We start from the raw sequence: 18,075 nt of genomic DNA, 5'->3' as shown, positions 1-18,075 counted from the left end.
TTTTTCATTCAATAAAAAGGTAGACTGCTATGAAAATAGGAATACTCCGTTCAGAATATCTTAGCGGCACTCTATTCTTTGTACCTATTGTTCACTTGACGAGTTAAGAGATTGCACATAAAGTTATTTACCTAATGTAAAGTTATCTGAAAAATCTGTTAAGACTTGTGATAAAATCAGTACCATAATTATTTTTAAAGGTGCTGCTTCCACCTGCGATCTGTATTTTAAAAAAAATATACAAAAGAATCACAAATAACAACAAAATATTTTACTCGAAACAGGAAAATGAAAATAAGCAAATCAGCTGACATGACATCTGCATGTCACAACGAAGGTTGGCACCTTTATAATATCCGCCTTAAAACGACTTTGCTATTGTAAACAGATATGAGGGTTAAACTGTCCCCATCCCATCCCCCCGACCCTGGGACTCAGGGTGACGTGAGCGGATGAAATAGAGAATGATAAATTATAGCTAAGAGTGTTGACGACTTGACTAACGAACCGTGCCTGTAAGCAAATCTGAGTTATACATGACGCTGCTTCTAAATTCAACATGAAAATACCATCCTAATTACTCAAAACAATTGACGTCAACTTTGCTTACATTTTGTATGCTCATTTTTTGGGAAAAAGTCTTTATGGTTTAGTGTCTGAAGAAGTTGTTGACAGACTTTTAATATTTTAGAATTTATGCAGATTTTTTATACTTTTGCGGAAAACTGCATAATGTCTTTGCTTACAAAATAGGAGCGCGACTATCGATTGTTTATTGAAATGCCAATAATAACAAATCGATTTTTCAAACGATCAGTCTTTTAAAAAAGATAGTTATTTCTGTTATATTCATAATAACACAAATGAACACACCAAAAAAATTATTATCAAAATCGTCCCAGCCGTTCGCTCGATCAGAATAAATATATTTACATACTTATATACATTTTAATGTCACATTTGAGCCTTGATATAAAGTATAAAAATAAATAATAATAACATACCTACTCATCGTTCTCATTTTGTTTGCATTTGGCTATGATATACATTGTAATACCTGATTGTCGGGTATTACGTAAACAACAGATGTGGCCAGTATTTTAAATAAATTCATTTTCGCATTCATATGTTGGCATTTAATTTTAGTACCTGCCTTATAATTTAAAGCAGAGAGGAGTCTTTTTAAAATGTTTATTGCTCTAAGTTTTTTTAAACATACAAGTCTAGCATAGTCTGGCAAGGAATGCATAAAAACCAACCCTAAAGCAAAAGGCAAAGAAACTAGAACCGGTTTGAAAAAAATATTTCACCATTGGGAAGCTACACCATCCCGGGGTGTCCGGGAAGAAGACCCCGGAATGCGGGTAAAGGTGTAGGAAACAGCTAGTTTCGTGTATTACGGTTTATATTTTATTCGACATGGAAATGCAAGCGCTACTTATCAAGCTGTTTGTGATTCCTAGTAAAGCAACCATTCTGTTTTGTTAAGTCTAGGGCAACAAGACAAGACAGCGTAATTGTACCGAGAGAAAATATATAAAATTCATAGAACAAGTTCAATTCCATTTGCAGTTGTTCATAATTGCTATAGATTTAAACTGAATGTTCCGGGAATTTTTTGTACAATTTCAAAGTAAATTTTAATAATAATTGCGTTTTTATTAGTAAAATATAAAATTATATGTATTGGAATTATGTACACATTCTTATTCTTTTTGACAAGAAATCACTTTGAAGGAAACGTTTTGACTAATATGAATGGGTATAAAAAAATTGCTAGTATGAAGAACCAAGCATATTTTTCTGTTCTAAGTTTTTAATTAAATGAGGCCGTGTAGTGGATATATTTTGTAACATTTTTCTTAAACAATTCGAAAATATGTAGGTAGATTAATTAACTAAACCAAAAAATATGTATTAGATATATATATATTTTTTTTGTAAATATTTACCGGCTACTAATATTAATTTAGGAATTTTATGTAAACTAAGCTAAAGCTAATACACAAGCTTTTCAACAACATAATTAGGTATTTTGATAATGTCATTAAAATGTGTGTATTAATAGATTAATGTAAATATTTACATTTACCAGTTAATGAAATGTTAACATACGGCCGAAATCAGTTTGTGTATACTCTTGTGTAGTACATCAATAGTATACTTACTCATTACTTCTACATGGTATTGTTATAGGTACTTTATGGGCTTAAGCATACCATTGTTACACACATTTTTCTCCAGCTTCTAAACTTCAACTTAGGAATACTATGAACAATATATAAAACGAGTTGACGAGACTGCCTGTACGTCCATTCGTCGAGCCAAGGCTTACCAATTGCCTAAATTGACGTTACGTTACAGCCTTTTTATCGTCCCATTGCTGGGCACAGGCACACACACGGAGAAGGATTGAGCGTTAATTGACAAGTCAGATTAATTGTGATGGGTGTGCAACTGTGCAGGTTGACATTTATGTTACACGTGCCTCAAATTCTAGTTTTTTCACGGACAGATCGCATTTTAATTGCTCATATTGTCGTACAACAGTTTTTATCAAATAATAATTTAGAAATAGCTCGCTTTTATTTTGATAAATATGCAGTTCGTAAGTGATTAAGAACGAATATCTACTGTCATCAAATTCATGCAATTGACATTAATTTGAAATTTTAATCACTCTTAGTAGACACTTTTAATTATATTTTAATTTGGAACAAAGGTAACGAGTCTCACTTATCCAGCTATCGAACAGAAATGAAAATCGGGTGATCCGTATTGTGACTGCTGACCGTACTTTAATTGGAATCTCTGCCAAAGTTGGATACGAATTTAAAACTTAACAGGCTATTTCAATTAAGTTTTTTTTTTGGAATTCCAATTCTGAGGTAACGTAGAATCAAATGGAGTTTAATGTTCTATACCTATAACAAGTTACGCAATACGAAACTCAAAATTAATTTGATTCTGAAAAAATTATAAACTTTGTACAAAAGTATATCCAATTAAAAGTTCAGAAAATGTGTGGCCAGTTCAAATAATCGAGGTCGCATAAAAAGTTTATGGAAAAAGTATTTATTGATGAAATAATAATTGTTTGGAAAAGAAATACTTTTATAATCCGGATCGTACTTTACCAACTCCTTGGATTCACATAAAGCTTGCCTTTATTACTGGGAAGAAGTAAAAAGTTATTATGAAAGCTATAATCAGACATTATCATGTTACTAATATACCTATAGACTTAGTATATAGGTATATTAGTTGTTATATTTAATCTCCTTTTAGTCTCTATTTAGATTATGCAAAGGTACAATATGCAAGTAAGTAGGTAGTCTATATAGGTAAAAAAAATATAACCTGCATATAGGTATAATTGGTATGATTAATAACACCTAAATATAATTTTTTACCAATTTGATAAATAGACGGATTACAGTATAAAAGTAAAATGATAGGTTTTAAAGCAAATGAGCTAACGTATACATTATTTTGCCACATGACATTAAATGAATTATTCGAAATTGTCAAACTTGCCTAATTAATGTAGTGTCTCACATTTAAAAAATACCTACTGAATGTTTATTTCTGATTTTTCCTGTTCAATTTACATTTAAATTGCAAAAAAAAAACAAAATTACTGCAGATGTAACATAAGATAAGTAGCTGATAATTCTATATTTGTTGATAATTTTTATTATTTGGACAACAGTTGATATATTAAGTCTAGCCAGTTATGGTTTATGCTTTTGCTATTTTAGGAGGCACGTGCTTAAGACACGAGAAAAATAATACCACAAGTAAAAAAACTTATTTGGCATTATTGTTGCAAATTATTACTACCTATTTTCTTGTATATGTTTCTAAAAACTATTTGACAATCTCAGGGTTTATTTTGGGTAATAGGTAAACGTTTAAGGATTCAAACTGACTTCTGAATCTGAATGATGTTTCATATAATAACTGCGTCAAAAATGTTAAGAGATATAGTTTCATACATACAATATAAAAAAAAACATTAATTGTTTTTCTACCACTTAAATCAACATCTAATTAATGCTGCGGTTGACTCAGAAAATGTCGTTTTAATCTATCATCATTATGATTAAATACAATTCTGTCACGAAAGTGGTCAAGGCTTTTTAGAAAAATCTATCTTTTAATTGTCAGATCTAAGTGCAATCAATGTAGCATTAAGTATTTATATTTTCAATGTGGGTTAACACCTAATGGAAAACAGATAGAGGCCAGATAGCAGAGCTCGTTATAAAACATTCGTTCTCTAGCTGTATAAGTTTAGACTGGAAGCGGACCCCAACACAGTTGAGAAAGGGTAAGGCAAATGATGAATAGCTAATGGTAAACGATCAGTTAGTAAAGGCTCCGGAGGGATGTTTACGTAGGATATTCATCAACCGACTACCAAAAAAGGGAGGTCAATTGTGCTGTACATTACTAATGTATTTGAAGATATTCATTCGCAATAATAAAACGAATGGGTGCCGAACGAACGAACGAATCTACGTTCGAACGAACCGAACGAATCTACGCATAGTTTATGCTATGACCTCGGTCCAGGAGGGGTTTCACGGGCGGGGCTGACCTTGGGTACGAGTGCGGGGCTGCTATGCAGACCATGTCCCACCTCATCGCATGTCCACTGTGCCTTGAAACTTGCTCGCGGCAGGACCTCTTGAGCGCATCCGGCCGTGCTCTCGCTGTGGCGGCATATTGGGCTGTCAAACTGTAGTCTCACTATAAGACATGTCATCGACACGAAAGAAGAAGAAGCTATGACCTAATAAATAAATAATGTTCTTCTCATGAAGTCCTTACGAAGACCAAAATTAACATAAAGTAATAAATTCTTTAGGTGTAATCAATGACCATTGACCGAAGTAATAAATACTAGTATCTACATATTTTATCTACTTGCATTTTTTTTTATATTGGACGCCTGAAATCGAACGCAACTATGTAATAATACCTAAATAAAATACCTCCGGGTAAAATGACAACGTTCAAAATATTGAAAAATTTATCAATTTGTATTTTAAATTTTGATTTTTTAGGCACTTGTCGTTTGAAAATTTCGTTGGATATTTCAAATATCATTCGAACACATAGCTTTAGATAGCTTTGTTTGCATTCACGTGTGTGCGTCTGTATGTTCATCTGTTTGATCGTCTGTGTGATCATGTATCCGATTAGTTTATAGGCACTAGCTATATCTAGCTTAGCAATGGTTATAATTAATCCATTGATTCCCGGTATATTAATGAATGGGTAAGACTATGCTATACCTAAACTAAACCAAGTAGTTGTGCATGTAATGATAATATCACGCCTTTTAGTGAGCAATCGATTGGAGCACATTTTAACTTAAAAATCTCGAATACCTATGTACCTATTAGAAATAGATACAGGGTAATATTCACGTGCTCATATTATTTAACGCCTATGTATTTATCTATGTAGATCTATCGTATCTAAATAGATCGAAATGGACAAAATATAATAGAAATTACACAGACAGCACATAACCACAGCTACTTATATATTTTCTTTTATAGATGTATCATCATCATTAGCTTACATAGAGCGACTGCTTAACTGACTTCCTCAAACCAGATACCTGAGTTTAATGAATGTTATGTAGGTATCAAAAATAGGGGGTTTTCAGGTTACTATTTCTGAATAAAGTTTCCCTTTGTGAAACGTCGTCATTGTCTTGTATAAAGAGGAGTTACAGTTATATTGGCCCTTAGGCTACCTATTTTAATACTATGAAAAACACAAAGAACTTGTTCTGTGGGTGTATTACAACATGAAGTAAGTTTCTGATTCCGAAGGCCTAAGATTTTATGTAAGTAGATATATTTTTGGATAAATTGTTTCATTAAAGAAATTCATGTATTTTTTGGGGTCGACCTTTATATCATAGTTATAAATGTTAAATGTAAAATGATGTTATAAGTAAGATAGATGTTTCTTTTCTATTTTTAGCGCTAATAGAATATTGTTTTTATTAATATTGAGCTTCTTGACATTTTCATCGATGTATGTGAGTGCGCATATAAAAAAGAAAATCCCATACTTTGTATTCTTGTGTAGCGACGACAATTAAAGAACCTTAAACTTAATTTGTTCAAACTCGAGATATATGCTGTCAATCTCTACCATTTAGAAAAGGGAATAAGATGACTTTTCTATACATTCAAAAATATAGTCCTTCATATTTTCAATGTCGCAAAAAGAGAACTAGTAAGTACAACAATAATTGCTCCTGTGTCAAGTAAACCCACGGGAAAAGACTTACCTACATGGTGTAGAAAACATTACTCGTATACGAATTACCATAGCACTATTAGATTGCAGTCAAGGGAACCGTTATGAACTTCCACTAAATTGGGCACTACCACGATATTAAAATAGTGTGTTTACACTTATAAAGGTACCTAAGTAAATATAGATCGTAAGTATGTAAGTGTATGGTATTGTATGACTCAGTATGAAGTGTTATGTAATGGAACTTGTTTATTGACTTACCGGTAACAAATTGTAGTAAACATTTTGCACCTGTTTTACCTACTTCAATAGAGTAGGTATTTTTTACGAAGGAAGTTTATTATCCTGATTTGTTGCAGGCGCTGCAGGTGTTGATTAAGCCAGAAAAATAAGAGCTCGTACTTTTATTTTAGACAGGCTAATAATGATCAAGATTTCTGAAGTCTTATGTACCTATAGCAATGAAAAGTTTTTTTTTAAACATCGAAACTATTGAACCGATCTAAAAAATTCTTTCACTGTTGGAAAGCTACACCCTTCCCGAGTATCATGCTATATTTAATACCGGTATGAACAGTAGTTTATACGGGACTTTGGTGAAACCGCGTGGAAACGGCTAGTTCCTAATAATTGATTACTAACTAAAATGTTTAAAACGTTTTACTTCTAAAAAAAAACAATATCCTCAGGGTTTAAAGTTTTCTCAAAACTGAGCAAGGTTTTTAACAATTTTTGTATTGTTATAAAAATATTATTACATATCTATTCAAATAATGTTTAAACTTGCCCTCCGCTTATTAGCTTGTATAAATATGACACTAAAATAATTTTTGTTTCAACATTTAATTTAGAAACTCTTCTGAGGGTGGAAATTTTCCGAACTATATTTGAATTACATTCCGTTACAGTTAATATACTCTGTTGAGTAATTTTGAATTTTCTAATAGTATAATGTTGCCTAGTATTTTTTTGATCTTCCTTTTATAAATATTATATAGGAAGATTGTTTGCGTTTTCTGCTACTAGCATGTTTTATTGTGGAGCATTCCTATTTTGTAAGATAACTACATAGAAAAACAAGTTTAAAATAATTCCAACAGTTACATTCATACATCAACGAAGCTTACATTTTATTTTTCCGAGTGCATTTTCCTCATAAAAGGCGCATAACACAATAACGGTAATCTCAAGCAAATAGTACTAGTTACTATAAGACATATAGTTTTGTTTACGTTGTTAGTGCCATAAAGTGGCTGGATCATATAAATTGCAGTAATTATCAATGAGTGCAGTAATTGCATAACGACTGCGACATTGAAACGAGTTTCGCAGAGATTGTCGCGGGGGATAATTGACCAAGATTATCATCAGAATCTTTGAGATAAGTTGTAACTGGGTAATCCCGACATGTAACACGTGCACTATGTTTTTGTTGTCAAGTTTTATTATTTGGTTCATTCTTTACTGGAGTTTGCTTTGTACATGTAACGTGATTGTCAGTTTGACACGTGGTTGTCAGTGAAATCGGTTGTTACGTCTACTGCCGTAGATATTGTGTCACTGCAGCTATCCCTCACAGAATTGTCTCCTGCTTATGTATGAAAAAAAGTAGGCGTCTCTTTTCACTCGACCTTAATTCACCAATGGAATCTGTCATAAATATAAATAACACAAAATTATGTGAGTAAGATAAGCTGTTTATTTGAGAATGAAATGGTCAACAGATAGGGGAGACCGGGGCAAAGCCGTATAGCTAAGGGTTTGTGGATGCTGATCAATGATTTTAAAACACAGATGTACTAAATCAACTTTTATTTTTAACCAGTCTCATAAGGTACGCAATCACAATATTTTAACTTAGACAATTAAAGCGTAAATTGAAAAAAAATAGCAAAAATAATTCTTCTACGTTTTACGGTTTTGCCCCAGGGCATGGACAAAACCGTATACCTTATGGGTTTCGGCACCTGATATATTTGAGCAGCTTTGAAGTACCCCATAGTCCCATCAAACACGGCTTGAACACCTTTTTTATGTTTTCCGAGTCCCACGATTGTCTATTAGTCGTCCTTTTATAATCACGAGGCTTCGTTGCATCTGTCTTGAAAAATAAAAGGTTAATACACTTAAGTACATCCGGGTCAAAATCGTACATGTACGATTTTACCCTTTACGATTTTGACCCATACCATTGTATGTGTAAATACGTTACTCGCTACTACATTCGTAATTGATTTCACCGGTACAAATGTACTGAATTACATAAAAATATACACACTTTTAACATGACTATTAGTTACTTACCTATTGCACACGTAAATTTGACGATTGGCACTTCTTATTGCGCATAAATTACATAAAAACCACTAAAAACAATAAAATAAAATATTTAAAAAACGCGCGTGCCTGTCGCGACAAGTGTTTGCTGACAAATAGCTGTGATTGGTTGACACCGCTGAGCTGCAGTGGCGCGGGAAATTTGAATTATTAACAGAAATACATACGCTATACGGTTTTGCCCGGATATACGGTTTTGGACAGGTCTCCCCTATTATCGCCAGCAAAATCTTTTAAGTATATAAACCGTTCTCGATCAGAGAAATAACATACATTTAAGATGTCGGAGCCGCGTTTGTCGACATGTAAGGGTAACTGACAAATGTAAAAGGGAAAACGATGGAGGTCGACTAAGCTGATCTGTCACAATCAATCACATTACTTTCATGAGAGATAAGACACTTCCAGTTATTCCGTATATTTTGAGAGCTTATACCTACTGTATGCGTTAAGGGACGTAAAGCCTTAATCCTTACATTACTCTTGAGCAGAAAGTTTTGTTTTGTAATTCCATGATAAACTAAACACTTTCTAGGCTACATAACATACAGAAAGCTATGTTTGTGCACCTTTGACATTTTACCCGTAGGAATTTTTAGTTCGACATTCTTATACCTATGTAACTGCTGACTTAATGAAAAGTACTAATGAATGATTGATAAAATATTTAAGTTTCTTATTCATCCACCAATATCTTTTCAACAAAGGAGTGTAGACAAACCTGACATTTACGACCACAGAACTTTTCGCTAATTGGATCAAAGGGATAATTAGATGATCACAAAGCTATCCTTAAAATAACTCTTGCAGATGATTTCTGAGAATCAACCACAATTTGTGCCAATAAAGCAATAGCTTTAGATGTTACTAGAAATAACACAGTGGTTTATTATTATCGAGTCAATTTAACTGGGGGAAATTAAGACTATAGCCTAGGTATTACTTACTTGAATAGATTGAGCGGATGTTGGGTAAGTGACGAGTTGATTATATTCTGTAATTGGAATGTATGTAGTACATAATATATAGGTACTGGAAGCCGAAAGTAAATCATTTGCAGCCCGATAGATTGACACGTAGCGATAACAGGACACATTTAGGTGGATGCCGCATACAAATCCCTTTGATCATTATAACCCAAAAAATACATTGTTTTGTTTGTAAAGAATTGAATATTCGTACATACAAAGAATATAAAAAAATAAAGCGTGTAGGCGAGTAGGTATGCACACGCCATATACTTGTATATCCTTGTATACATTCAAACGAAACATAGTCTACACAGCAGTCTTTCGAGATTCAGCTTGTAACCTCCACCCGTTTGATTCCCACCTACGAGGTGATAGAAATAAAAAAACGGGTGTGTACCTTTAAAAACAATGTATAATGTATAAAAAAACCACAGCCGGAGGCACACAAAGATTTGATTTGTGGGTCGTGAGTATAACTTTGTCTGAAGTCACTTCTGCAGGGATAGGTACTCCCCTGTAGTGGCGGCGAAATCACGCTGCTGGCCGGAGATGGAAGTAGGCCGAGATGTACTGCGGTGCTGTACGGTGACGTCACAGGGATGGAGACGGTGCTGACGTGCACGCGGTGCTGCACGAAGCTATCGCGACGGCGACACCTCGGCTCGTAACAAACCGAACACGAGGCTGCTGCTGCTGGCGTCTTATAGCCGGGTGGAAAAACCTGGAATCACCGTTCGAGCTAATCAGAACTCGGCCTAATAACTTCCGTGCTGGAGTACCACCGACGACAACGAGGATGAGTTACCTATCTAAATGTAGTAGCATTGACGTGGCGGTACTACAGAACGGAGTTTACAAAAAAAAAGGAAAAGAAAATAGAATTAAACAGAATTAACAGTTGAGTTGATTAACAGTTAAAAAAAAGAAAAGAAAATATAATTAAACACAAGTAACGGTTATGGCAGTTACAAAAGTTAAAAAAATATTTAAAATTTTAATTTGGAAAAAATTATTAACACTTGAAGGTACTTCGAATTTAGAATGACACAACATTTTTTGTAATTTGCTAATGCTTTTCTTAACTATTGCCAGCTATAACTTGTAGATTAAGCCATCTAAAACTAGCAATACGGCAAGAATAAGCACAGCGGTACACAGAAATACAAATTGAAATATGAAAAGCTGCAAATAAAGACAAAGTGAAGCACAAAGCTGGAAATAACTGCATGAATGATATGAATTCGTGTGCTATTCAAAACTTACCCTAATTCGGGATTTCCACACAACAAATATACTGAATCACTTGATTTAATAAAATTAATTTTCAAAATTAAACGGCCGTGTCTGCTAGGGCGCTTGCCACGACGGAATTTGGTAGGAGGTCAACGCACACACCAGTCTAGAAGCGACCAGCGAGCGAATGTCCATGCGGCGCTGCGCTCACGCCCGCCGCTGCATCGATCAAAACCCTTCGTTCCGTTCATTCCGCGCGTTCCTAACCCGCGCACAAACAAAGACCAGCATTTACAAATCATGTAACGTTCCGTTACAAGCTCTGTGTAGGGTCCGGAACTGAAGCGTAAATTGGTGAAATCTTACGCAAACCATGACAAACCTTTTGATATAAGTCAACAGAGTGACAACAATTCGACACCCTGGGATACTACCTAGGTATATGTATGCGATGCGACGAAGTTTGTCAAGCTTCTTGCGATAACACGAACTTTCATGGTATCCCGATACTTACTGTTGTCCTACGTTGCGAAGCCTACGAGGCAAGATTATTTTTTTACATATAGATAATTTTAAGATAATTTTGTCTATGAATTATTACGTTAAATTTTGTAAGTAAACAGTTGTTTTAAGAAAAACGTGTAAGTTGTAGGTGAACTCGGGCCTTAGAGTAAATTTTTCAATCAACAGTTATTTTCTATCTAAGGAATAAATATGGAGATTTGAAATATTTTCTATATGAAGAGCTGTCAAAACGTCAAACACATTCTTCAGAAAAAAGGTATCTGGCGATTGTAAAATCGGATAGCAGTGATATTCAATTGTTTATTTCTGCACGTTTTACTTTGGTACTGTAGTAAAGTTTATTTTTATTTTAAAATTTCCGTCAACTTACCAGTTGGTAATGAAAGTAATTTCTAATTTATCGATCGCTGCAGAACTAATATTTTCATATTATGAATATTTAGGTGTAGTTCATGTCCGAATTGTTTATGGTTACTTGTTATAATAGACAATGAATACATATTATTGAAAGCAATGTTATTAATGTACGTCAGGTAATTATTAATTTGCGACTGAGCTTATTTTCCAGTTGATTTATTAACAATAGTGTTTATTCACAAGTAAACAAAATTATATTGCAAAAAGCTATGCATTGACATATACTATAAGAAAATACAATTTTCCGGCATTTAAAAATGGAAATGACAACTACTTATGTATTTTTTTACATGTTCCATAATTTAAAAACAACATGATTATGCTGATAAACCCATACTCAAATAATGTTGAAAACGAATAAAGCATATAAAAAGTAACAATATTGTTGTTTGTTCTGAAACCACTAGCTTAGTTTGGAGTGACAAGTAAATCTCATTGTACGTACATACATACTGAACTAAAATATACTTGAGTTACGAAAGTTCAGGGAACTCTGACACTAGTACAAACATGATTGTTGTGTACTTTATGTATTAACGAGTTGAATCCGAGCCATTAAGAGCGAGTGGGTACTTCGTCTATATAAACAAATGCACATCGATTTTCTTTGAAAGGATAAGATTAAACTGACGAAGTTGAAATCAAAGCTTGTAAGCAACAAGGTTAATTTTAACCTTCATTATTTTGCTAAGAAATCAATAAATAGAACCTAAAAATTGTGCAAAGTTACCTACCTATACCTACCTATCTACTAAATAGGTAATTGTTTCTACAAAGAAGAAAAAAATCTCAAATTTTCGTGAAAAAGTAAATGCAGTAGAGTAAAAGTGTTTTAAGGCTTACCAATTGAAATGAGGCACGATGAGCAGTGCCTATTCGCAAAACGTAAAATATTCCAATTAAAAGTGTATCAACAGTTGGTTCACAGAATCACATCACAGAAGTTCAAATAAGATATCACAGTAATTAGTTATTCCGGACATGTTTCAAGTGAGCACGCGTGTAATTTGTACAAATACTGTTAGAGTAGGTAATTGAACTGGTGTTTAATAAGCAGCATTTAAATGTAGCTTGACAGAACGCCTAGTCAAATCAAAATAAAAGAGGATTTTACTTGATCGCACATTGATGAAGCCACTTGGTTCAGCAACGTGAAAAGTTAAAATATCAAGCACTAAAAATGTTGGTACGTTTCTGTTCAATAAAAAATAACAAACGCTGCAGTTCATTTTCTGTAGTTTTTACTGTTCCGCTTTTGTGTTCGTGAAATGCTTTTTTGTAGGATTGTGCTGGTTTATCTCTGGCCTGCGTATTGCGTATTGACCGTTTTACAATATTGACCACGTAGGTTTGTGCAAAAGGCTATCTTATAGGATATATTTTAAGCAATATATCAATAGACTAGAAGCGACATGATAATTAATCATGATACAATTGTTACTTATTGCGTTTCATTATGCTACTTACTGTTGGGTAGGTAATTTAATTAAGACAGACACGTTCCTGATTTATATAATTCTGTGAAATACACGGAAATATAACGAGTTTGGATGTAGTTAGTTGTAAACGGATCCTCTTATTTACTCTAACAAGGTTAGCTTTAATTTGTATTTCTCGTAATTATCTAATTTTGTCGGAAACACTTCAAAACGAACCAACAAAGTGAAAGAAGAATAAAGTAAAAGGTACTTGAGCTAGAACTCATCAATTGCTGTACAAAGCTGTGTTAATAAACTCCGATTGGGTGCGTCGTCGGGTCAATGGACAAGCGTTGAAATCTAGCTTGTTACGGAAAATGGAACGAGAACCCTTGAGTGCAAGCTATAACGGGTAGGGGTGAAGCCACATAAAATTGAAAACTATTGTCTGTAAAGAATAACGTCAGTTTCAGCATCTTGTTCAATCAAGTAAAATAAATTGCTGGAAGCAAGTGCTGATCCGCTTTTACGAGCAGATTTTAAAGCTCCATTCTATTTAAACACTTCAGTATTATAGATTTAATCTTGTAGAATCTACTCACATTATGACAACAATGAATTTAATCATCATTCTCATCAGTCTATTTATTCCTGACCTACATATGTCAGCTTATCGTATTCCCATTTATTGCATGTTATCATTTCCAATAAACCTAAACCCACACCTGCATTTGATTGATCGACAATATGTATTATGATGCTAAATAGAGAACCCGAATTATGGGAGTTAATTTGACAGATGTAATGTAACTGTCCTATATCTCATTATTGCCTAAACGAGTCGTCCAGGCTAATACCAAACAACAAAGGATAAGGACTAGACATGTTACGAGTGATTACTTACATATGGGGCATAACCCGAACCGTGCTTAAGTGAACTCATTAAAGCTTTAATGTCACTTGTAAACTTCTAAATACACCATTTGGGAAAATTCCTAAGCCTTAGACTGCTGGCGGTGCTTATTACAAAGATACTTGATATTATTGCTCATGTCTGAATAAATAATTGGGTACATAAATACGCTTATCCGAGGCGCGCACTGGTGAGTTTTGATATTAATTATGCGAGTAATAATTTAGGGAAACTATTATTTACACAAGGTGTATAGGTAATTATATTTAAGAGAGCAGTAAATCCTGTAAGTTCACAAAGAAAGTACCTACTTGCTTCTAAGTCCCGTCTTCAAGTCATATCACAATTTATGTACAACGTTTCATATCTGGCACGAGTCACTTTAAAGTAGAGGGAATATGATTTTATTATCTACTTCTTTTTTTATGATATCGTAAATGTCATGCAAAATAGTTATTTAAAATAGCTAAATTCAATGGAAAAAACTTTTCGGTTGCCATAATTGATTTTCAAATCACGTTGAATATTTTTTTTGAGAAAGGATCATTTTTGAAAAGTGGTTTAACTCAACTTTGCAGTTTAATTTTGTCATGGGTAACTTGCAGATTTACTATGTATGATCAAATAATGTAGACTATAGAGTAGTAATAAGAAATGCGATTACATCATGAAGTCGGCAGGTGTTAACAGTTCTGAAGTGAAGAACTAATGTGATTAGATTTAGCACTACTAGTCAGTATTTACGAGCTCATTTATCTCTTCAGATACAAATAGCAAATTGTTCAGATCTAAAAAACGCCCGCTGTGTTACTGACATTCCAGTATTTTTATTATTAATTAAGGAATGTTCGTTACTTTCTGGGTTTCACGTTTGAACTCTTTGATAAACAGTTTTTTCAATGTAAACACGAAACTATCAGAATAAGATATTTTCGTATGGATAACATTAGCTTTAACTTCTGTTGACGGCCAAGGCGTTAGGAACTTCTCACGTATTAGTTAGGTACCTACATATCTATAACTATCGAAAACCAACTTCTTCAGCTGTATCTATATCTGCTTCAAAGGTATTTGTTTGTATTTATAAATAGACACACCTCAAGAAATCCCGGCTACTTACTACAAATTATGATAATTCAATGTTTAGGAAACAAATATTTACTCCAATTATTTTCGTTCAGCAATAATTACAGTCCTAGCGAAAATACAGATAGAAACAAAGAATATTGTGTTTCATTACCGTTAAAGGCATCCGTAATCGTAATAAAATATTCATTTATTCTTGTACTTTTCATAACTTAATAAAGAAAACAGCGCGAGTTTCCGGATTCGAGTTTCAATGAACTAAGGTTTCGATAACAGAGGAAAGAAATGATTATTAATAAAACCACTGAATAGGTTTCATGAAGAAGTAAGAACTCACTACTAACTTAGTACATGAAAATTAAAAAAATGTAAAAAATCAGAGAAGTAGATAAAATTACGTCTTTGTTGATATAACACCCCGAAGAGCTTACATATCCTAAATATTACTTGAATGTGTTTCCTGGTAGTAATCCAAGGATTAAGTCAACCGTGAAAGGCATGTATCCTGTGTGTTCAATAAGGTTCCGTTAAGTATATGTAACAAAAAACCTGTTGGAGCGGTAACATGATAAAGTACACCCACATTTTTGCATTACAAAGAAAACTTATTCACATAAGTCAGGTGTAAAATCAGATCAGAGGCTGAATTTCCTGTATAAAATGCTATCACGCGTGCCACGGTCATCGCCGAACTTTGTAACAAAACTACGTAGGTAGACTATTAATAAACGTCAACTATTAATCCAGGATTAAGTTTACATCCGTGTCCGATTTAATCCATTTAAATTCATTTAGCCGTTTCGGTAACAACTTTAGACGAATGTAAAATTTTCCACGTTTGCTATAGATATATAACTATGATCCATGCCTACTGCTGTGGTTGCTTTGGGGCACCGAGCGGTCATCGGGTCTTAATTGAGTTCTAAATGTAGAAATCCATGTTTGCTCATCTAGGCACGTGTGAATCCGACATGTCATCAACCTACGCTTATCTTGTTCTTCGCTTCGCTTTCTTGACGAATGTTTTACGAAATTTTAATGCACCAAATTCTCGGTAGGTATAAATGCAAAACTGGTCCGTCTGAAATAAACTAACTAGTACCTATCTTGGAATGTTTATGTATTTACAGCGTGTGAAAAACATCTGGTTAATCTCAGTAGGTATGAAGGAAACATAAAATTAAAATGAATAGGAATAACGAGATAATTTTAAACTCAATTAATATTCCGTTCTTACATCAATATTGTAAAATGCCCCGTAATTATTAATTTATTCATTTGATAAGTTCTCTGATGAGTTAACCACATTTGGATCATGTTTGACCCTCGGGATATATCGTCGAACCGCGGAATTGTAACCCAGTATCGAACGAGTGAATTAGTGATAGGTAAATATCCATATTAATATGTATAGAAAATATTTACTATAGAAAATCACCTTTACTTCAGAACATAATTTAAATAGTATAAAATACACTTGATTAAAAACTTTTTACGAACAAAAAACAAAACTGAACACTTTCTGAACATTTTAAACGATCGTTTAAGTTCATACATATTCCTAGAGCCCAAAGAACGTAAACAAGAGCTTGTTTTTGAGCGTTTCCATTGAAATGAACTGTGAATATAATCTGTCTGTACGTGTGGGACGGCACATGTTTATCGATTGATCATGAATCCACGGCCTTTACCTAGTCATTCGTTTGTTGACTCTAAGGGCCTTACTACAAAAACTTTAAACCCTGTTTTACACTTGTCTAATAAAATTTTGGCTGCAAAATGAACCATATGTCAACGTCATAATTTGACATTTTTTTAGACAAGGCATAAACTGACGTTTAAAAGTTTTTGTGGTAAGACGGTATGGGTTTACAATGCGTGTAATTACTCTTTTATTTTTTTTTAGGGGTAAATAAAAGACAGCTACATGTAACAGAGATGAGAGTGTTGACAGGAATGTGTGCTGTTCAGCTAATGGATAAAATAAGGAATGAGTATGTAAGAGGAAGTTTGAAAGTGGCATCGAAAAACTATGTGGTAACCGGCTTTCATAGACATGTGATGCGAAGCAATGAGGATCATGTTGTGAGGAAGATCTTGAGCTTCATGCTCGTTGATAGATAGAGGAAGGAGCCGTCCAAAGAAACAATGGATGGCTTGTGTAAAAGTCGATGTGGTTAGAAAGAATGTTGTCTGTCAGATGACGGCAGAGATGAAGAGTATGGAAGAAAACACTTACATGTGAACAAATTCAAAATATCTAACAGTCAAAGTTGTAGAATAGTAACTTCGTCTTGGTCGTAATATGAGTCAAAGAAGTAATTCCACATACATATTACGAAACCAATATTTTTACATTTGGTGTGAGAAGAATTACTAACACGCTCTAGATTTTCCTTGATATACCTAATATTTTTACTGAAATTACTTAGAATTGAATTTGCCAAAGTCGTAGTGTTCTCATCACTTAAGCACCAGCCTCTCAAGTTGAGTGTTTTCGATTCCAGGTCACGAGAACACTAATTTTGTAAGTTATACGTAGCTTTTAAGTACACTTGACGTACCAATTAAGGTAAACGCGGGTGAAGTCGTCATGCCCCAATAGTCGTCAATTAATCTTAAAACTTTTATTATCATTTTCTACTGAACTTAAAATGGGCCGGTTTATATATCAACATATTCTTGATAATATATTGCACAATTGAAATAACAATACGGGGTTTTAACAGTCACGGCTTCTAAGATATGTTATTTTAAACGTGTGTGCCCTAACAAAATCGTTTTTTCGTGAAGTTCAGCTGTCAAAAGTGAAACTCAGCACGTGGTTTTGTGTTTTGATTTACATAACTCCAGTGGGGTCTGTGGTATGTTTCTTTGTTCAATTAGA

General features: G+C 33.7%; 1 protein-coding gene and 1 long non-coding RNA gene across 3 annotated transcripts in view; both read right to left on the bottom strand.

The window, feature by feature from the left end:
* Nucleotides 1-18,075, bottom strand: part of LOC110371629 (pyrokinin-1 receptor) — a 79,452-nt gene that overhangs the window by 10,371 nt on the left and 51,006 nt on the right. The window lies entirely within an intron of this gene.
* On the bottom strand, nt 9,991-11,145 carry LOC135117736 (uncharacterized). Its single transcript, XR_010277096.1, has 2 exons — nt 10,860-11,145; nt 9,991-10,317 (listed from the first exon to the last, which is right to left on the bottom strand). It is a non-coding gene; the product is annotated as an uncharacterized LOC135117736 (long non-coding RNA).

The sequence above is a fragment of the Helicoverpa armigera genome, chromosome 13, assembly GCF_030705265.1.
Source record: "Helicoverpa armigera isolate CAAS_96S chromosome 13, ASM3070526v1, whole genome shotgun sequence".
Lineage (NCBI taxonomy): Eukaryota > Metazoa > Arthropoda > Insecta > Lepidoptera > Noctuidae > Helicoverpa > Helicoverpa armigera.
Note: the sequence above shows the minus strand (reverse complement) of the source record. Positions and strands in the feature narration are given on the sequence as shown.